A 22951-nucleotide genomic window follows, 5' to 3' on the forward strand; every position below is an offset into this window, starting at 1 on the left:
CTTCCAGGCATGCCACCCACTGCACAGAAGGCCCTTCTAGCCTCACTCATTGCCAAGATGGGAATGTGAAACTTCTCTACCTGAAGCTTTTGTTTCTGGACCTCCCCAGAAGCAGCACGCCTCCAACTGCTCATACTGGCCGCAAATGACAGCTGATGCTCCTTCTCAGTGGCCCCTTTTACCTCTTATGTCCCAGCTAATGCCCCTAACCCCTCATACCTTAAGGGCCTCAAACACAGAACTCCTCTAGGAGGACAACAGGCCAAAGACTTCCTCCAGCACCGAGTACACACAGATTATCCCATGCAACCTTCCATCGCCAGTGAAGCTACGTCCACTGCGGTGTAGTTAAGTGGCACAATTCAGTGCAATTCACAACCTCTTCCTGTCACTGTCATTGTATGTCTTTTGTTGCAGACAGCTGTTATTTATTCTAAGACTATCCTGAAGTCTTCCTCGGAAACATTCTCCACAATTTCAAAAGCTGTGATTTTTTTTATCTCTTTTCTTTTTTTCATAATCAGACTGGGAAATTGCTGGGGACTTTTTCCCCCTTCCACTTTTAGAAGTCAGGATCGTGTTTTGCTTGCAAACAAAGCAGCTGAATAATCTTACAGTCAACCTCTTCACTTAAGGGAACATTTTTAACTTGTTCACTATAAGGGTTTTGCAATGAAAGTCCTTGATTAGCTAAAGAACATGTGCTAATTAGTATTTCATTATGTATTTCCTGTGCTGATCTTTCCTTTGGAAGTATTAAAAAACTTAGCCTGCCTCTTACCATCTTTGTGGTCATTTGGAAAAATTGGCCTGCTTCATGATGACACATGGAAGAACAGTGTGAAATTTGATTGTAAATCTTATCCAGAGACAACCCAGGCTGTGTGAAAGCAGCATCCATATGAAAAGCATCCAGGCATCCACTTTAAACAGGTCTTGAACAATTTGTACAAGAGTCTAGAAAACAGCAAAATCAGAGGAAAGGAACAAGCTCCAGCTGAACAGTTCATTACGGTGGAAAACAATCACATCTGGTCCTACAGGTGGAAGTTTACCTCCATCACCCCACAACAAAAACCCCAAACAGTACAAGTGACATACTATTTGTGATCATGACGGCTTCTAATCCCCCAGTGTGAAAGGACCATATAAATTTACAAAAGAAAGTCAAAGAGTAGCCAATAAGGGAGTTTGTCTCAAATTTACCTATAGGGGTGTTCAAAAGTCCAAAGACACTGATGTAAGAGACTGCTTGCCTTGTCAGAGGAGGGGAACAGCCAGCCTAGCCACAGAAACCCCTTGAAGAAACATGGAGAGGTAGACCGTATCCAGCTTCCTCATGCCCTTGGCATGTTCCCTCAAAAGCTGGACATGGCTCAGCAGGGGGGTGTTTACATCCCCCTTCCTGTGATCTCCCAACAGCTGAGCACAGGGGAAAGCTATGGATTTCCTAACCACAAAGGACCCATGTCTGGAATCAGACTCCTTGTGGATGATAATGGTAAGATTGAGAGCTAAGCTCTTTTTTGAGTCATTCATCAGCTCAGATGTGAGTTGTCAGCCGTTTGAAGGTTTTCCACAAAAGCTACCACACAGAGTCTGTGCTCTTTATTAATTCTCCAACTATAGCAGTAGGGATGTGTCAGACCCACTATTTTCATTTATTAAGACTTTCTGCCTGATTTGACAAACTGGAGGAAAGTTCTAGATATAACTGAACATGAATTAATCTTCTTGGATTCTCCTAAACCTCCAGTTCAAAGTAGTACATATTGTAAAACATAAAAGGAGAATGATTCTCATATAAGATACCCAGTGAGACCCTGCTTCTGTCTTTCCCTGAACTCAAACCCAGGCTACTTCCTTGGTCTCTGAAGCACCAGAGACCTCTAAAGCTTCTGTCCAGAGCATCAGCTATACATCCTCCAATTTTAAATCGAAACAATTAGCTGGAACATAATCAGAGAATGAAGAAGGCTTTTAAGATAGGTCCAGGTCCTCACCTTTTTTAGTTATCCTACTTGGGGATCAGGGGCACAGGGGTTTATGGCCTTTTGGAGGGAAAAGGGTGGAGCATTGAAATCCAGGAGGTCCTGTGACTCATGAGGAGGAGGGCAGCAGCAAGCTGGTGTTGCCAGGAGTGAAGCTGTGGGAACACATCTCCTGATGGTGTCCTCCATGGGACCCACCATCCCTGCCTGAGGCTGTCCCCAGTGCAGAAGTCAGGGCCTGCTCATATCTGCTGGCTGAACTGCTCTTCGAAGGGCTCCTTGTCCCATTTCGGGCAAATCACTCTGGGTTAGTCCAAACAGTTTAAATAGTGAGACCTGGAATTCACCAGCCCAAGTTCCCTACAAAGTCAACAGAGAGGAAAACACTTCTGTAGGGCAGCTCAGGCTCCTAAGGTCCAAGTCTGGACATGTCTGCTTCTCCCTTTGCCCCATAGAGTCTGAGGCAACTGCACTCCTGAGATGGGTGGCTTAGGAGGAGGTGAACAAGATGAAGGTGGACATAAGACTTTGCTAGGCTATTAGGTTCAGCGACACACACAGCTGAGCCCGGTTTGGAGGGACTGGAGACATAGGACAGGGAAATGGCTGCAAGCAGCTGGTCAGAGTAACTGCTTCAGCTGGTGCAGCCTCCAGGAAAGGGAATGGGTGCACCATCCTCAACAAGTGTCTGAAGGAGAAGCAGCTGTCTGAGGCATCTTGCTTGAGCAGATTGAGCGGCCCTGCAATGGAGCCTGGAGATAAAGGAGAGGAGCGTGAGCAGCTCTGGTGCACCAGCAGCCCATGGGGAACCTTTCCAAGGCCACGTGGCAGATGGCCGCTCAACAGGCACATGGGGTGCCCGTGGGCCTGGGGACTAGTGCCTGTGCCTCACTGGTGTCTCAGGCTGAGCTGGCCCATTTGTTCTGCATGCAGCTGGTGGATGAGGTGCTGAGAGATCCTAGGCGCCCACTGCAGTCAGTGGAGATATAGCACGTGTGGTCAGTAGAGACCTGAGAGGATGGATACATATCCCAGGGTGGATACGTATGTTTGATCAATTAAACTGCAGTCTGAAGTCCACCGCAGGCTCTGCTTGCTCTGTTTGAATCACTGAATCATAAAATACCCCATACTGGAGGGGATCTCTGCAGGCCACCTACACTGGCCTCCTGCTCAGAGCAGGGACAGCCGGAACAAGTTGACTGTTGAGGGCCTCAACAATTAACTGTTGAGGCTGCAGATCTGCAACCTCCCCAGGCAGCTATTGTCTGTTATGATAACTTAGACATGTAAACATTGGCATCTGGTGCCAATGAGGTGGCAGATCTTACTCAGGACCTATGGAGGCAGCTGGAGGCCAGGCAGGATACCCTAGGGCATCTCAGCTACTGATACGTTCAGGTGGCTGAATACAACCACAGCTGTCCAAACACAGAGCCAATGTCTTGTGTGGTGTGAAAGGGTATTAAAAGCTGTTGCCATGGTAGGGTTAAGCGATCCCACCAGCAATGGTCTTCTGCATGTCCTCCTGCACTTGCCAGACTCTCTCTGTGGAGCTCTGCTGAGTTCAGTATTCAGAATTGCCAAGCAAGGGTCTGTGAACCCAGCATGACTGTGACTCTTACAAGATAATCAGATGTCAGCAATAAAAAAAAAGAGTAAAATAATTACAGGCTTATAAAAATCAAGATGTGTTCTCTACTTCATTCTCCAGTTACCTGCTCATTGTCCCAGACCAGGCAGGGATTAAAGACTGTGAAACACATACAACCCTGAAATCACTGTGCCAGGGACAACTAACGAGCTGTGCCTCATCTTGAGGCTTGAGACCACTTCGCTGTCATCTTATGCAGTTCCACCAACCATTGTTTTACTAGGAAGTAGTCAGAGTGCTTTCAGACCTCAGTGGGAGTGGAACTAACTACATTTCAAAATGTTTCACAAGACCATGTTAAACGCTTTGCTGGATGACATAAGACCAGGTCTGTGCTCCTGTACAGAAATATATAACTGAAGTGAAATTTGCACATGGTTATTTAGGCCAGTATGAGAGAGTGCCTATTCTCAGTCATCAAAATGGGACAATCAGCTAAATCAGTGCGAATTGTGCTCAAGTACCGCAGTGTAGGGATGAAAAATTATAGGCACGGTAGAAATCTGTAATGTATTTAGTGTGAGGAAGCTGAAGGCACAACTCTAATCCTACTCACCATTCTTTTTTATAAAAGTGCATTAGTATTTGCTTTTCAGAAACCTGTTATGCAAAGAGTACTAAAGAGATCTTTGAGTCATGTGAGGAGGGTCCAGCTCCTGTGGGACCTCGGGCAACTTAGATACTTTGTATAACTTTTAACAGTAATGCATAACTAAAGAAGGAAAGGAATACCAGGTGTTAGTGGGTGTAACTACACCAATTTCAATAAATTACAGTGCTAGGTCCAGGTCTTAATTCAACACACAATATTTTTTAGTGAACTAGATGCAGAAAATAAACAAGCCTTTTCTATAGCTTTTAGGAAGATGAAGTATCCAGGTTCCAGCTTTCCAAAGCTATTTACTTCCAGACAAAAGGCAGGGAGTAAAAATGAGACATTTCAGTCTAAGAAAACAGCAGCAAAATGAAAAGGGAGTTCAGAATGGAAACACTTGGACAACCTTCTTTGTCCAACAACTCGTGCTCTAGGTATAATACTCTGGCCCTGAAACTAAAGCTGAAGGAGATTTTATTACAAATGCAGCTGCATTTATAATTAGACAGTGAAAAGTAGTAGGAAAAAATAGCATAGGAACAATTTTGTATGGGGACTGTGTGACCTAATAGCTGCTTTTCAACTCTAATATCAATGATTTTGTGCTCTAGTTTCCTTCATCAAGTGACTGGGGACTGTTTTTCAAGTCATTAGGAAACTAGGAACATACCAATTTTATTTCAGAATCACAGAGAAATGGCACAGATAGAAAAAAGATGGAGGTTTTACTCTTACCTAAACTGATGGTGCATTGTTTAAACTTGACTGATGCAGTGGCCATGCCTGTTTTGCTGCTGCTAGACAGCAGAGAGTAATCAGACCCCGTATGATATTTCCAGACAGCAAGTTACAGACGAAATTTGCAGAAGTGGCACTTCTTTGTGTTTCCATAACAACCCAAGCTGCAGTTGTCAGTAATTAAAATTAACTCCATAGTTTTATTAGAATGCCAGGAGTTGCCTTCTCAGATGATGGAGACAAAGCAGAAGACACAATATCTGCAAAAAGAATAGATTTCTGTATGCAGCTCAGTCATTCCTACAGCAGCGTTCAGCTACGTTGAGTCCTAGTTTCGGCGTCAATTTGACCAGCAGTAGGAAATGATATCTAGAAGATTTTAACCCAGCTCCCACAGCAAGCCCAGAGCTTTGCAGATGCATCCTGCTGCTGACACATGGTTCTCCTGCCTGGGCTGTCCCAGGGACGCCCTCCTCCCTCCACAGCCTGCTGCCCGCTGTGGGTGAGAAAGGTGAGAGAACAACAGCCTTTCTCCATGTCAGGTTCACCTAGAGCCCATCAGCCACTGAGGTCAGGGCTGGGGAGAAGGTGCATCCTTTGAGTCCTAAAAGCTGGGCAGAAAAACCCACTGAGGTGGTCTGGCCAGGCCTCTGACATGGCTTTAGGGTGGCTCCTTTCATTCCCAGCGAGCTGGCACCCCTGAGCTGCAATCCCCAAACCAATCGTCTCTCCCACAGATGACATAGCATGAGCAGGGGGTTCAGACTGCAGCAAGTGGTGCTGGCGTTGGGGAGGGGAAAGTTACAGCCCTCCAACCCTCCCCAGCCATCTGCTCCTACAAAAAGCTCCCTGGCAAAGTGCTTGTCCTACAGGATATAACTACATCCTAAGTAAAGAGGACAGGGGAGGAAGTCTGGCACTAAGCCCCAACCAACCAGCGCTGCTTCAGCCAGATCATTTCTGGCTCTGTCCTGGACCGTCCCCACCAGCTGTCTGCAAAACAGAGTTTGGGCATGCATGCTGAGATGGTTCATTGCAGGACTTTTCCCTAATGTGACTATTAGACAGATTCGACCAGACTGCATGGCGTTTGGCTCCCTCCACCCCAGAAGTTCTCCAGCACTGTCCTGGGCAGCTCTGCAACCTCACATACCCTTGTGCTAAATATCAGCAAAACACACCAGCAGGATCATGTGAAAAAACCACTGCTGTGGTGGGCTGCAGCACTTTACTCATTTTCCTTTAGACAAGTGGAACTGGAAAAACACAGTAAAAATAATAATCATGGTTTTATGGCCAAAGTCCCCCTCATGGGGCCCAGTGGAGAGCCAGGGCCAAGTGCTGTTTAGCGTAGATGCAGCCGGTCTGCTCCGGAGGGAGCAGAATGGACATGAACCATTGGCCTCCCACCCGAAGATCAGTCCTTGGCTCTCTTTTATTTAGTAGTAGGGATGTATCCATAGAGAGTATCCAAAACCAGTCCTGCCTCCAAAAAACTCTTTACCTTAATAGAAAAGTAAATTATTTTGCTTCTCAGAGATAGATTATATTTTCCAACTGGCTAAGCATAAATTGCAATTCATCTCTTAGGACCATAGCCTACCAGCAGCTAGCATGTCCAGCAAAACAGATTCTCATAGCTGCTGTTAAAGTTGTTAGGAAAGCCAAAATAAAGTGTTACATTAATAAAAAATATTTTCCTAATGTCTACCCTGGAAAGACAGCTGTTAACAGCAAAAGAAGCACCTGCAGTTCATTGCAGTAAATCAAATAAGGCAGGAAATTGTTATACCGATGATTTATATATTTAGAATGAATGGGAATACAAAATACATACATAAACACACATATCATAAGTTCAGTAATAGCATCAAAACTATATGCAGACAGGCATACACTGTTGTTTGGTAGTGAAGGTAATATCCATGATTAGCATGATGTCTCCTACCAAAAATATCATTGACAAAACTATACCTTCTGCAATGAAGTCTTAAGGGGCTTCTATGGGAACTAGTGACTTTAACAAAAAAGACTGAACTGGAAGTGTCTGGGTTTAAAATCTTTCTTAAACACAGTTTGAAGCAAAATTTTGTTGCTTTTTAAGTTTGGAAATCAGCTTTCATTTCCTGTTTGCTCATTTCCTCTTATTTAGACAACAAATACCTGGGAAGTTTTGCTCTTCCTAATTTTTACCCCAGAAAGCCTCAAAATACCAGTTCAAGAATTGCCCACAGAGCAGTCCAGAAGTGCCCCAGATCTGTGATTCAGTAACCCACCCTGCAGACTGAACAACCCAGTCACACTATGATTATTGTTCACCACTTCCAGCTCTGGTTTCATGCTGAAACAGAACGCTGGTACAGGCGCAAACCACATTTTCCAGGAATGTCTGTACAAGCAGCACTACACAATGATGAGCATTCAGGGCATGTGAACAAGAAACCTGCTGATCCTTCGGAAGCAAAGTCATGTTCAGAAGTCTCCGTGATAATTTCTCGTAGCTTGTTATACAATGTTATCAATAGTCAAAATCCTGCCGGGAGTCAGGATATTTTTTAAACTGAGGTTGTATTGCTCGGGGGTTGTATTGGGGTTGTATTGCTGTGCTGCTGCGTCTGACTGCTTCCTTTCCCTCCCACTTGAAACTTGATAAGATCATGGTGAGAAATACAGCATAAGAGGGATAAACAATGGTGTTACTTGGTGAGAAATGCACACAGGAATAGAGGAAATCCTACATTTCCTCATGAAGATAGCTTTTCAAATAAGACTTTAAGCAAACACACAGCTCCTAGTCACAAGGGGAGCCTGACGTGAGCCAGACACGAGCCCCTAAGTTTGTGTGTGTTGTCAAGGGACACTTAAGCCTCTATTTAAAAGGTGTCTAACAACTGCCAAAGCAGAAATCCACATCCAGACCTCGGATGCAAAGGACTTAATGCTGATGAGCATTAAACTACAACTGCAACGTGCTCTTGCAGGCTGCCCAGGAACCTCGCTGGCTGCTTCACTGCAGCATTGTGTCTCTGGAGGGGAGCACGTGTTCAGGAAGTCTCCCTGGATTGCTAAACATGCCCGACATGTGCAGGAAGGACCTCTGCATCCTCCAGCAACAGGGTGACACTGCTGCTTGTGCACCTCAAGCAAGGCACAGTGCGTGCACTGCACCAGGGGATTCGTTGCAAGGATGGGGTGGGCTGCAGAGCCAGAAATCTGTGCAAACACAACACCAACTCGAAACCCACCCCATGGGCAAGATTTCCACATGGGGAAAGAGGGTATACGCAGGACAGAAGGATGTGTCGGCACCCCCACCCCAGCCCATCTGGCCAAGGGGTCATCAGGACAGCTCATGGTTTTAAAATTAAGCACATGCTCAAGTGTTTTGTTAGAAACCCTATGCCACTCACCATGTGAGCAGTAGCACAGCTTTCCCAAAGCAAGCTGTCTGGAAAGATGCCTGGCTCGCTCTCTGCATAGGATCCAAACTGTTTTTAAGGGACGTACTCCAGGGACTTTTCACATGTAGCACATCAATCCTGCCATTTCACTGGTTCTTTGCTTGTTATTATTATGATCATTCACTCTTCATAAGAGGCACAGCCTCCCGAGCCGCTGAAAGACAAAGCCACAACAGGGAGTGAAAGGCACGTCTGACATAGGCTGCCCTTGAGGACTTTCTCTGTTTCAGAAAGATCCCAGGAGCATGGCAGTGCCAGGCGGGACCAGGATTTGTGCGTGTGTGGCATTCAACTGGCCAAATGCAGACATTGCCTCCTGCAGTAAGCACCACGAACTCCCTTCATAGTCAATGGAGAGAAACTCATCTCATCCCATGCATGCACTGAAGAGTTTTGCATGAATCCATCTGTAAAATCGGGATCAGCACAGACAGAGAAATCCAGGTTTTCATTCAACTGCCTGTGCACAGATGTCTGGTGCAGCAGGACACAAGGATACATGAACTGAGCACCTTAAGTTAGGCAAGACCAAGCTCATCTCATGCAACCTTGGGTTTAATATTACAGATTTCAACAAAACAGAGTGGGTTTCAGATTCAGACACCTTCATGCAGGTACCCACATGCCCAACACGCTTTTCTTTCACCTCAGGGAGAGTTACAAGTTGCAGAGACAGGCATTACCATGCCAATTTTCTCTGACCAGATAAAATTCAGGCCAGCAAAAGCCTGCCCAGCGATTGGAAAGCAGACATCTCTGCATAGCGTGACAGAGGTAGGAAGGAGAGGAGAACCCCAACTTTCGACACTGTCACTTGGAGAACCCAGTGCTGCAAATAACCTTCTCCACTCATCCTGCGCAGCAGGTTGCTCTCAGCAGCAACGAGCACGAGCAGTGCTGGCAGAGGCAGCCAAGCACACCCGAACTCTGGCAATGCAACTGCGCTGCCTGGTAGAAGTGGAGAGAGAGTTAACAGCAAGAAAAATTTAAAGATATGGCTTCAAAACCTCAGCAGCTGCTCTGAAGGGGTTAAACCTGTTCTCTGTGTCTCTCTGACCTGTCAACAGTGATAAAATTTCCTCCTTTCCTCCTGCATTTTCTATACACCACTACAGAGTGGGATTCCAACATGCAGACAGGGCTCCTCTAGGGCTTTATACATTTTGTCATGGTTGGCTGCATTTTTCAGAGCTCTTCCTTTTACCTTCATTAAATTTGAATAAAAAAAGGTCTATTAAAAAATGCAAAGGACTCGTTTTTCAAAATCAACCCTAGCCTTCAATTTTTCAAGGTTAAAGCACCATTTCTTTCATCTGGTTTAATCCCAACTGCAAAAGAAAGGAAGAAACTCTGTTGCAGAGTAACCGAGAATATAAATGCCTCAAGGACCTCAAGGACCAAGCAGGACAGCCCAACAGAACCACCTGCCCGATTAGCCAAGCTGTGCTCTCTGTGGTTAGCAGTGGGAGGAAGACATCTGCTCAACAGAGCCGTTCAGAACAAGAGCCAAACTCCTGTGCTCCAGCGCACCTTCTGCAGAGCCTTTTCTTTCCCTGACTGGCATTAGGTCTCCGAGGTTAAATCCTTCCATCAGCTGTATAAATATCCCCTCATGTGCACTAAACTTTTTCCCAGCCGTGATCAACTTTTAAAGGAGCATTTGGCCAGATTTTCAGGGATTGGGGCCAGAGCAATCAGATATCTTCCAACCAGACAAGATGGAAATTTTGGGTTAGGTTTGGTTTCACAACTAAACACCCATTTTCAAGGTGGATCTTGTCTCTCAGGCTTCTAAGTCACCTTTTTAAAAGGTTACCAAAGAATAAAAGCCCCACATTTTAAAGAGCTCAGTGCACAGGGTTAGACACGGACTGTTGCAAATGGTCAGTGCTCTCCTCACATCAACGGGGCAGGCAATGACATTTGGCTTGGGCAGCCAGCCAGGAGGTGCACAAAAGCTCAGGCTTTCTTGAAGCTTTGAGACACTTGTATAGGTGCCCAAAATGACAGCTTGGGTTTCTGGGGAAGGTGTCCAAGGAGCACAGAGTAACAGACAGCATGGGGGACTCTGCCAGGAAACTGCAACATCTCTGAAGTTGGAAAGACCGTTGGCAATAGGCTTGGGGGATGCACTTGAACTTACTGCTTTGAAAAAAATCTTTTCCACCAGGCTTATTAATCCTTCTTGCTAAAAACAAAAATACAATGAGAGTGTGAGTGTAAGATGTCAAACTAGTCAACACAATGTTTTTAAACTCACAGTAACAGCCACCAGAACAGCTGCTTTGTCTAATATTTTACTTTAAGCAGAGAAGGGCATAGCAGCATTCCTGTCTTGGCATATCATGTAACACAGCCAAAGTCTTCAACAGCTTTTAAGCACTTTTTGCTGTGAAGCATTCAAAGCAAAGGGATCAAAGAGCAGGAAATATATGACACCTGCTCATTCCCTATAGCTGATGGAAACTGGGGGTTGGTTTCTGTTGTCATTGGCTTCTGCTCGTTTCCTACTCCAGCCCAGAAAAACAAGTTTTTTATGACTGCTTAGGAGGAGGAATCAGTTCAGATGCTTCAGACCTAAAGTCGAATCTGCAGCTGACCCTCCCTGAATTAAAGTGATTATCCCTCATCAGCCAATACTCTAAAAACCGTCTGCCATTTAAACCATGGTGTCTTTGTCTAAGCCCTCTGCATATATTTTAATTCTCACGGCAGAATTGTACAGCCAATATCTTTTGTTAAGATGACTTTTTAAGGCATAGAAATGGAGGCAGAAAAGCAAAACATCTTCCCCAAAGCCCATAGGCATGGCTGGGCATAGACTTACCCACCTGCATCGGGGGATTAGTTGCCTTCTCTAACAAGTGGAGGGAAACCGAGAGCTTCACAGCACGATTCAGCTCTCCCAAGACACGGACCGCCTTGGGAAGTGCCCATCTCTTTCTATCACCATACAGATAGCCAGAATTGGAAGAGATGCTTAACCAAGCATCCTTGTTAAGTGCTTGAAACTGGGATCACTGGAGAATTGTGGCAGAGCTGAACACAGCCTGGAGCAGCTTTTAAAATGCCACATTATTTAGCTGGACTGTTCACTTTGCTTTCTGTGACCATTAAATTGGAAGCCAGTATTAAAATATTCTATTCCCAATGCCAAGGGTTTGTTATTTGGAGGTTTTCTTTCATCTCACAGAAACTCTAACTATCCTGCAGACCTTGATGAGCCCAAGTGGGTACCCTTGTTGCAGATCATGCCTCCTGGTCCCCTCAGCAACCCATTCTTCATGCATAAAAAACCACCCTTGCTAGTGATAATGAGCGCAGACGGTTCTCTTCTTCTTGTGGCATTCGGGAATACTTCCCTTTAGCTTCCTTATGAAAGATGAAGTATTTTGGAGTAATATTTGTAAAGCATTTTGTTAGACTGTCTAATAAAGCACACTATCAAACAATCTTTTTAAATCAAAAAGACAATGGCAGACTTCTGAGCACCAAACTCACTGTAGTATGTTTGTTGGCCTCCCACTGTGGCTTGCACACTGGAAATACATTTCCAAAACTGAGGGGGGCGGGGGGAGGAAGAAGAAAAGAGGTTTTCTTATAGATAAGCAATGGAAGTTATAAAATTTCTCCTTGTTTGAAGGAAAATTAGAACTTAGATCTTCCAGCTGCCACTAATACACTTGTAACAAAGCATGATCAATTGTTGCTATAAACAAAGCACATTCCACAACAATTGTAGCTGAAGCAATTAAACCACCCGTTAGAATAGACACATTGGAGAGGCTCCTGTCAGCCTCATCAGGTGAGTAATTTAGGCAAAGCTCCACTGCAATTTTAGGCATCTGGCCCAAGAGGGGAGGGGGAAGAAGACAGTTCAGGCAGCCTGATTACACCCCTCTGGAGTCTTCTTCTGGAACCAGTGGAGAAAAGCGAGTGCTGCTGAAGATGTGGGAGGGATGCAGGCAGCTCTGCACCTCTTCGCTGCACAGGACAGGGGGACATGGTCCTGCCGTGCTGTGCCCCAACATGTTGAGACACCACCTGGGAGATGCCACAACCAGGAGGGTGGACAGCACACAACCTCAACAGGACTCAGCTCCATGTTACCTCCTCTAGGTTAGAGGTGGGCAGCTGAGGAGCTGGGGACACCTTCCTTTGCAGAGCCCACACAGGGAAGGTCTCTAAGGGTGGTCGACTAAGCCTGCACACTGCATATGGCCAGAGCATGTCCCACCATCAAACTCTTGCTGTGGTTCCCCAGCACAACTTCAGCTTGGTGCAGCTAGCACTTTCTCAGACATCACCCAGGCATGGTTTGGGGATGGCATGGGCCATGGCAGAGTGCAGCTATCGTGTTTGGGAGAGTAAGGGAATATAGCTGTATGGATGCAAGCTGTGCTGTGTCAGTTGTCTGCAACACAAAAGAACAGTCCCTGACCCATTTATTTGTTTGTTCAGACATAACCACAACCAGAGCAGGGTCTAGCAGCCAAGCTCCCTTCCTCCTAGAAGGGTTCCTAACTCCAGCGCTCAAGTGAGGTATTTTCTAGTCTGCTCCTCACCTGAACTCATGACACTTGTGGCATGGCTACAAAGGGGACCAATTTTGGCAGGAGCCATGGCAAGTGCAATCACCCAGGATACTCCATGGTCTAGCAGTTAGGACAGTTATAAAGTATTGATGTAGGTACAATGTCACATAACTTCTCCACAAGTGAAGTCCCTGGAGGAATGCCTCAAGCACTAGGCTATAACATCAAGACCGGTAGCTATCACCACCCCAAATCTGACTACAGTCCAACTACACAATCTCATCTAACTATTTAGGCTTCTCTGGGTCAGTTCAGGTAGCTCTTTGCCCAACCATGGACCACGAAAACCTCTGAGCTGACCTGCTCCTGAGAACAGGCACATCTATATGTACCTGAGCAAATAACGTTAGTCACTCAAGGAGCTTCTAGGCTGAGGACAGAGATTTGTCCAGGAAGTCCTGGAAAGCAGATGAACAGGTTTGTCTGAGGCTTGGATGGGGTTCAGAGTGGTGGGATTCCTGCCAAGATGACAGGAGGAGCTCTTCCTTGGATGCTACTCAAAATACAGTTAAAGTCAGATATTATTATTAAATGCAGAGCGGCCATCTAAGTCTCTGATACTGACCAGCAATAAGTGGCAACAAGAAGGTGTAAGAAATGTGGGAAGCATGCACTGTTCCCACTGTTCCAGACCCTCCAGCAGTCAGCATTTTGGAGACTTCTTGGGCTGGGGGATACAGGTGACTTTTGTGCTTGATTGACACAACTGATCATATCTTCCAGCCTCTCTTTGCTTTTTACCACCACAATATTTTTTCACAACTTCCATGATTTAACAGTGTGTGTGTATGAAAAGTTCTTCCTTTTTCTTGTTTTAAATTTTCTGCTAATGCCTTATACTCTGATGATACCTGTAATATAAATAATAGTGAATAATTATCCTTTATTTACCTCCTCTGACCACCTGACATCACCCCTCGGTCATCTCTTCTTGGTGTTGAAAGTCTAGTCTATTCAGTACTTCCTGCTACAGAAGCTGTTTCATATTTCTGGTTAACACCTTTCTCGGCAACTTTTCATTTTCTACTGTATCTTTGTTCAAAATGGAGCAACAAGGATGTATACAGCATCCCATGGATTTATAATGTAGAATGATGGGTTTGGCTGTTGTCTTTTCCTTTCTCATTATACAAACTATAAAACCCAGTGTATTAAAGAGTGCCTGAATACAGATGAGTTCTGAAATTAGTTCAAAACAGGTCTAACGCTCTGAGTATTAACTGGAGGCCATTGTGTGGGGGTACTTTTTTCCACAGGCCTGATTTAGAGACCAGTTTTGAAATCTTGACTCAAAACCATTAGTATGACAAATAAAATACATCTTTGAGATGGATTTTTGAGAAGGATCCTTTATGGGGAATTCCTGCAAGTAATTTACCAAAAAAGAGCCATATCACTTTTGAGAAGATTAGTTTGTTTAACATCAGGATTTACTCTGTAAAAATAAATGCCTTCTTGTTTTATGGATCTCCTTCCTGGATGCGTTCCAGCTTGCAGCTGCTGACTTCAAAGGCAAAAATAAATGTTTGCTGTTGGGCTGGGTACCCCTGTGGGTCCAGGACATACAGCACTCATCTCTGCTGTGAGTTGGCGCTCAGTTCCAGCCCAGCCTGAGGTCCAGCCTCTCCAGTGTCCCTGCAAATCCAAGCTAACTGACAAACTGTACGGAGTCCTGAGCTCTGTGGAGAGGAGATGTTGCAGGGCTCAAACTCGCTCAGGGAGGAGCTGGGACTGCAGAAGCGAAACACACCATGGCTTTGCTGATCTTTTCCTTTTCTGGTTCAGTGTAGGCACTGTGCACCCCAGCCATGTGTATCCTCCACATGCGCTCACAGCACAGGCAGAAAGCATGTGCGACATGGGGTTCAAACCTGGCAGTAGACCCCTACTTCATCTACCAGTATGACCACAGTGAGTGGAAACTTCTTGGGCTTCAACAAAGCTTGTTCAACTAAACAGAAAGTCTCTTTTGCATTTGAACAACTCATGCTTGCGACTGACTGCAAAACTGATAACTGAAGCCCAAACCATCATGCTTGTGGAGACCTGCCACAGAGGGTGAGTTGCATCCACACCAACCAGGGTCTGTTACCCCCGGCACAAACAGAAACCATCCTGGCTCCCTAAACAGGTGAGGTTCAGTTTGCACGGCTGGCAGATGGAAGGAGGGAAAGAAGGAATCCCCGTCGTTATCAATGAGCATACATGATCAAGGACCTTCTGAAACCCATTAAGCACTGAGTATCATAGCAGTCTTTTCTGGTGGTAGGCCTCCCTTTGGAAACACAATTTATTTCTCATAGTTAGGTGTTGCATAAATGCTGGTTACATTGACCTAAATTTGCTTGCTCCTTGCTTTTGTGTAGTACCCACCAGCTAGCTGCAGACACAGGTTTAGATTCATCTTTTAGCTCATACTCTTCAGTTTTGCCAGTTCCCAAATAGCAGCAGTACTGCAGGTCCTACTACAGCAGGTCAAAGTTTTGGGATGTTGGTTTTTTGCTACCCAGCCTATTTTTAAAAAATTATGCTTGGAGAATAGGAAGTATCTGATTTGTGAAAGTCAAATTAATCTAGGACCCACACCCTGGCTGTCAGTGTCCTTCTGGGAAAAAAAAATAGGATAAATGGACAGAACTTTTTCATTCAGATGCCATTTACTAAAATGAAACATTCACATTGTCTGCAAATAGCAGCCAACTGAAACTTGTTAGAAGATTAAGTTTCAATTACAGCTGACATTTCCAAAACACTGTGTGGTAGAAAAGCCATTCATATCACCAAACCCAGACAGCCATCTCACATCTCCTGTTTCTAGGCATCATCTGTTCAAAGGGTCATCACTGGCAAAAGCTACTGAAGAGGTACAGTTGCTGACATTTTTGTGCTCCAGCAATCATGGGACTCATCAACACCGGAGTCAAATAAGGAGAGGAATCACACAGCACTCCCAGAAGCCTGCAGGGTGCTCTAGTGTTAAGCACACATTGAAGCTAATGTGATTTCAAAGGAGATATTTGTATTGCAAGTGCAAGAGAGCTATCTTTACCTACGCAGGGATAGAAGAGAAAGTTGTTCACCAGCCAATACTAGTAGCTTGGGGAAGAAAGGCCAGGCTGGATGTTTGAGTGTTGTTTTTTTCATCTCTCTCAGACTTTCTATGAGTCCTGGGCAAGCTGTTTATGCCAAGTTTAACAGAGGACTACAGGAAGGCTTAAACAGGGATGGGTGGCTCTGGTTCTTGTCCTTCTGAGCTTCCCAGGCTTTTGTGAGCAGGATCCATGAGTGACCTACATGGGTATTGAGAGCATACTCCCAGGGTGACTTCTTCTCAGGGGTCTTTGAGGATATTTTCCAGGGAAATACCTGCAAGTCTCAGCTACTCAAAAAAAAAAAAAAAAAAAAAAAGGAGTTGGGCTGTGCACCTAAACTGTCTCCATGTCCAGGCTGGTAAACTGAGAGGCCAGTAAGCCTCCAGTCATGTCCTGAGCCTGCACAGGCTGTCACCATCCCTGAATTCCCCTGCTGTCGCCCCAGAGAGTCTGGGGAGAAATACCTGGGTGGGTGTCACAGCTCATGCCTGCCCTGCCACCACACACAGCTGAGCTGGTTTGGTGGCAGCATATTTGGATATGCCTATCCCGACTGCAGTGTAGATGGGACCTTGAACTGTGCACTTGTGGCTGAGATTGTCTATTGATTATAGCCAGTATAACCAGTAGCCTCTTGCACAAGAGGGTCTTGGCCTGTCACTAGGGCTGCTAGATGCTACCAAAATGTCCGTTTGAAATAAGCCTGGTTATAAGAACATGGTATCCCTGCAGGTGTGTTCTGAGTTTTTCTTGTACATCTGCAAGCCCTTTGGGAAATGGGACCCTTCCAAGGAATGGAGTCCTTCCTCCATGTGAGTGCGGTCATATGAGTTGCAAAAACATTATCTAAAACTGCCTATAATGGAGCAGATTTGTGCTATCCAGAGTATAACTAAAAATAAAGGAAAAAATAATAAAGTTACAGGAGGAAGACTAGATGCCAAGAATTTTCTTGTAAAGTGCCCTCAGCTGGACTAAGCAGCTTCTAATTCCACTGATTTAGATGGCTTTTAGGGACAAGCTCTAGGGTTAGGTAAAGGGCTGTTCTTAATCTGACTTACTTGAAGATTCAGAGCACACATCTGTCTTACAGCTGCAACAAAATGTTTATCTTCATCTTTGTGACATGAGAATTATAAGATCAATTGAAAAAAACCCACATACATGTGTAATGCCCATCTCCCCTTTGCCATGAAAAATTATAAATATTCTAAAACTTCAAAGCACTATTCATAGTTTTAGCTAAACCATCTTTTGATAAGAAGAAATTTTACAGAACTACCCTGATATGGGAACAGGAGGTCAACTCGCTGGTTTGGGGAAGAAATCTTATCTGGGAAGAGGTTTTCTCAGAGATCGGTCTCTCTCACTTAAGGCTATTCTGTACTAATAATGCTATTTGGACCATCACTAAAATGGTCTGACCCTTGCATCCAACACAGCTACTTAGACACCTCATCTTTCAAACACCTAACAAAGCTTGGCATTATTGAGATGCATTTCACAGCTATATGACGTCCCTCAAACCATCTTAAGATTTATGCATTACATTAATTGTTGCATGGATGAGTACTTCCTACCATTTTCTTTCTCTCCCCAATTTCCTCCCTGATAGCATTTAACACTATTCAGATTACTTTGTACATAGATGTTAAGTGCCGATAACGTACTGTCATGGTTTAACCCCAGCCGGCAGCTAAGCACCACACAGCTACTCACTCACTCCCCTCCACCCCAGTAGGATAGGGGAGAGAACCAGAAAAAAAACCCACGACTCTTGGGTTGAGATAAAGGCAGTTTAATAGGACAGAAGAGGAACAGAAAATACTGCTACTATTACTATTACTACTACTATTACTACTACTACGAGAATCTACAAAACAAGTGATGCACAATACAATTGCTCACCACCCACTGACCAATGCCTGGCCAATCCCCAAGCTACAGTGCCCCCCGGCCAACTCCCCCCAGTTTATCTACTGGGCATGATGTCATATGGTACGGAATACCCCTTTGGCTCGCTTGGATCAGCTGTCCTTCCTGTGTCTCCTCCCAGTTTCTTGTGCACTCCCAGCCTCCACTGGCAGCGCAGTATGAAAAGCTGAAAAGTCCTTGACTTAGTATAAACACTACTTAGCAACAACTGAAACACGAGTGTGTTATCATCAACATTATTCTCATCCTAAATCCAAAACACAGCACTATACCAGCTACTAAGAAGAAAATTAACTTTATTCTAGCCTAAACCAGGACACGTACACAGCAGGGCTATTACCACCAGCCCCTTTCTCCAAAAGAGAGACTGATCTACAACCGCAGCTGACAGCTCTCCCTCTGACACCACCTTTCTGATCACGGTAAGGTGTCTTTCATCTCAGGATGCTTTTAAAATAAGACTCCTGACCCAAACACCATCAGCATCGTTGGGCAGCTTTGCACGCTGTGAGTGGCAAGACCCAGGAGCCCCTCTAATCAGCATCTGACGTCAGGATGAAATACAGATGGGCTATGAATCACCCTCCCATGTGTGGGCTTCAATGGGAGGAAAATCAGATTGCATGGATGTGTTTCAGCCAACCTACCGATACAAACGATCGAGAGATCAGGACGTCAGGGCTTGGACTGCTTTATATTCTGCACACAGTTGTTGCTTTCCACGAACTATGGATGCAGCACAGCTTGCCAGGAGCCGTACTAACTGGGGCTTCAGTGCACCCACTCCAGGGGGAGAAGGAGGGTGGTGGGATAGGTAAAGGAGATGAGCTGAAAGCCCAAGAGGATATTTAATGCCCATGTGTAACAGATAAAAGTTAAAAGACAAAATCAAGTCCTGTTTACATTTTATTATCGTGGAGGGTCTTGAAAAGCTTGAAAAGCTAAAGTAGTCCTGCTGGGACTCTGGTCGATGAGCTTCAGCTAGATCAGATGTGAGGCCTAAGGCCACCAAACTACCCTGTTTACCTGTGCTGTTTCTTCTTCTGTAAAACCTCCGCAGTGCTTCCTTTAAAAATGTGTTTAAGAACACAGTTCTTAAATGAATATAAACAAAAAATACCTTATTATTGGCAAGGAAGCTGATTTACTGGAATACCTAAGATTAGTGGTAGCTTGGGCCTTTTCCTCTGATAATTTGAGTGTGAATATACAGAACGCTTACTTGTTTTTCTTCATAATAAATCATTTGCAAGTGTTTGGAAACAAAATGGTACAGCTGTTTTCTACCTCAGGCTGACCCTTTTTCTGATACCAAATGCATAGCCCAGCACCTGCCACTGTTACAATAATTCCTTTTACTGTAGAGCCATATGCAGCTGTTTGTGATACCATTAAGAAAGGAGCTCACCGAAGAACATGATGCAGTTGTTGCCAAGGGACAAGAGACGTGCAACCTCAGACAAGGTGCTCAGCTTTTCTCCAATTAGGAGCCCAATGGGTGTATTTACAATACATAACAAAAGAAATTAGTTTCGAATGCAACCCATGGCTAACTGAATAATATTGAAAAAGCTACTGCTAGACACTGTATTCATATGATACAAATAGCAGGAACCCATTTCAATAGCTGAATGTCAAGCAGTACATCTATTCTTACAGTCATATTTTTAACTATTTTTTAAAAACATTTACCCCTTCTCTGCTAACAAAAGGATCACTTATAGCATGATCCTCATGTATGTCCTAAAACCACTTACATGTCTTCTTGACCCGTGAAACCTACATTTTCCAAACTTTTCAAAATGGAGTCATTAATTTATACAGTACCTTAATTTATACATTTCTGTACTCTTCTAACCAGTATCTCACACCACTCTGCCTTAAATCAAGAAAAATAGACAATTTATTTCCAGCTGGAGGAATTCATGCATTACCAGGAAAATAAAGCTACATGATTTCACTGGAGCCTTCCATTAAAGCCTGCAACCCTTTCTCCAGAGATGTCAGCATAGACACCAAACCAATTATATCAGCTAAAAATCCCTTATCAGCATGCTCAGATTTACTAGTCTAGCCTCCAAACTGCAGCAAACACAGTAACAGATTAAATGTCAGGAAGAAGTTCATCCTTACTGTTTCCCCCCCAGATGAGAAAACCAAGCATTGCAGGCTTATAAATTTGTCATTAGCTGTAGTTAAAGGTGAGCAGTATGAGTTCCTCACCCAGCACTGCCTGCCTGCCTGAACGGTAAATGAGCAGAAGAGGCTGTAGATGGCATACGGTTTGCGAGCAAGTGGCATTTCTTTAAGGAGTCTCTGTCAGACAGACACACACAGTGTTACACAAATACAAGCATTTCAGATACCTCACACTGCTGCTTTGTTGCATCCAGAAGAAGCTGTGAGGATCTATAATTTATTGTCTGTCCATCTGTGGCACCAAGGAGCCCTGTTTATCACCCAGGAGGGCACTTTGCCTGCATTCCCCCTGCCCCACAGCCCTCTACCTTCCACTTCAATATTTCTGAGCTAACTTCATTTTTGTTTCTCTGCCTATAGCGCATAAGGCTCCTAGCATCCTACTCCTCTACAAGACGCAATGCCCCAGGGCTGAACTTCAGCAAGTGAGTGAGACCACCAGCTCTCAGACACAGCAGTATCTCAGGAGCAGAAGGCACCTAACCAGGAGGTGCCCACCTCAGTAGCTGAAAAGGTGTTCAAAAGCCCAAGTAGCCCCAGGGATGCTCCAAGGCCATATTCTTAGCATGCCTGTCTCTAGGCAGCATGCAGCAATAAGAGAGGGGCCATGATGGGTAGGACAAATAACCTCAATGGGACATGCTGTTCAGAGACAGCGTGCAAGTCTGGCCACTTTCTCTGAGCCATTCCCCTTGCACTACTCCCAGCACCCACAAATACTCTATTAGAGATTTTACACAGTACAACCCTAGCCTACCAAAGGTCCTCTATTTGCTGATGGGTCTGGTGGATAATAGTTCTATCTTCAGTTTATCCACTGCCTCCATCACTGCACAGCACTAAGTCTTCGCCACCTTGGAAAGTGACCACTAAGCCCTGCTCTCTCCTTCCCATCTGTTAACCAGCTTTCATCCTGTTACAGGACTTTCCTCCAGTAAGCAAGGAAGTTGCCTACTTCCTTGAGCAACATTTTGTGTTCATCCAAGTATCCACCCAACCAAATACATGATATCCACTGGATCCCCTCTAGCCACATACTTCCTGACACCTTTCCAAAACTGCAGCAGGATGGTGGGGCAGCATTCCCTTCCCAGAAAGCATGACAATTCCTTCTCATCTCAGAAGGAGTACTCAGAGAACTTATTCTTTGTTATGAAGTCCACCATCTTACAGGGCAGGGAAGTCAGGTTCACTAGGTCATCATCCCCATGAGCCCCTCTACAGTCTCTTGGGTCATTGGGAATTACAGTGGCAGTTCACCAGTTATCTGGCACGATGGTGGTTTGTAAAGAGAGGTTACAAACCTTGGCCAGCAGTATCTAATTCATCTATTATTTGATCTAATACTTCCCATGTATTTCCTTCACACTGATTTCACTCCTCTGACCCATGGGCCCTGAGGAATATATCCAATGTGGGAATGTCTTCAACATCTTCAGCAATGAATTCACCAATAATTCAGTGAGCTGTTCTGCTATGCCTTACTGTGCCTGAAATCCCATTTGTCAGTGAGGTTCCTTTTATATTTTCCCATTAATTCCTTACCTTTCTTTAGATATACCTAAGGAACTTTTTACTCTTGGCTTGAGCATCTCTTTTGAGGTGTTTTCCAAATTATTTTTTTGGCCCTCTTATTTTCCTGTTTACATTTGATCTCACATATTTTACAGGCTTTGCTATTACCCTTACTTGGAAAACAGTTCTGTTCTTCTTGGACACTCGTCTTTTTCTTCTGAGAGTCACCCTGACTTTTTATTGACCATGTTGTGCTTCATTGAACTACTTTGTTTTCTTTTTAATTTGTGGCACACATTTCAACTGGGCTTCTAGCTTTTCAGACTGTTTTTCTTTTAGCTTGTTCTGTGTGGGTTTTTTGACTAATTACTGCCTTTTAATGTTGCTCCCTGTTTCTGAATGTAACATCTGCATGCGGGACTAATTTGTCCTGCTCTTTCCCTCCACAATGTTAAAACTATTTGTATTGTGCTTGCTGCTATAATTATCTCTCCCAGGTAAGACCCTGTGCACCACTGAAGAACCAAATCCAGGCTGATGGCTTTCTTTGTGCATCCTTGGACTAGGTGTTGCAGGCAGCTGTTGTTTTACACCCAAAGGCTTTCTCTCTGCACCTTGTTCTTGTGAGGCACTGATCCAGTCCACATGTGAATAATTGAATTCTCCTACTTTCACTACCTGTCCTAAATTTACAGCTTACCTAATCTCACTTAGCATTGGCTGATCACTGTCATCATCCTGCCCGTGGCTGTACAATGGCAGGACTCTGCGTTTATTGTTGGAGTATGGGATTTCCATCAACAATGATCCTACTGTGCTTCTCTTTTCCAATCATAATTTTATACTGTTTCACTTTATGTAATCCTTCACATAGCGTGCCACTCCCCTACCTGTACCTCTAATGCTAACATTTCTATGAACCTCATGGCTTGGAAAACTCTGTCCCGTTGTTTATCTCCCTTCCACCACGTTCCTGAGATCCTGCTGTGTCAGGGCTGCCAGGCATCTTAGTTCCTTCATCTTATTTTTTAAGACTTCTAGCAATGGTGTAAAAACACTTGCAAATTGAGTCCTCACTCTGTCACTTAATATTGCACACCAGCAATAATCTGCCTCCCTTATTGATAATAATTGTGCTGTTTGTATCCCTCCTGGTGTCCTCAGAGGTCGCTTCAA

This window comes from Haliaeetus leucocephalus, unplaced genomic scaffold, assembly GCF_000737465.1.
Source record: "Haliaeetus leucocephalus isolate CR32 unplaced genomic scaffold, Haliaeetus_leucocephalus-4.0 Scaffold217, whole genome shotgun sequence".
NCBI lineage: Eukaryota > Metazoa > Chordata > Aves > Accipitriformes > Accipitridae > Haliaeetus > Haliaeetus leucocephalus.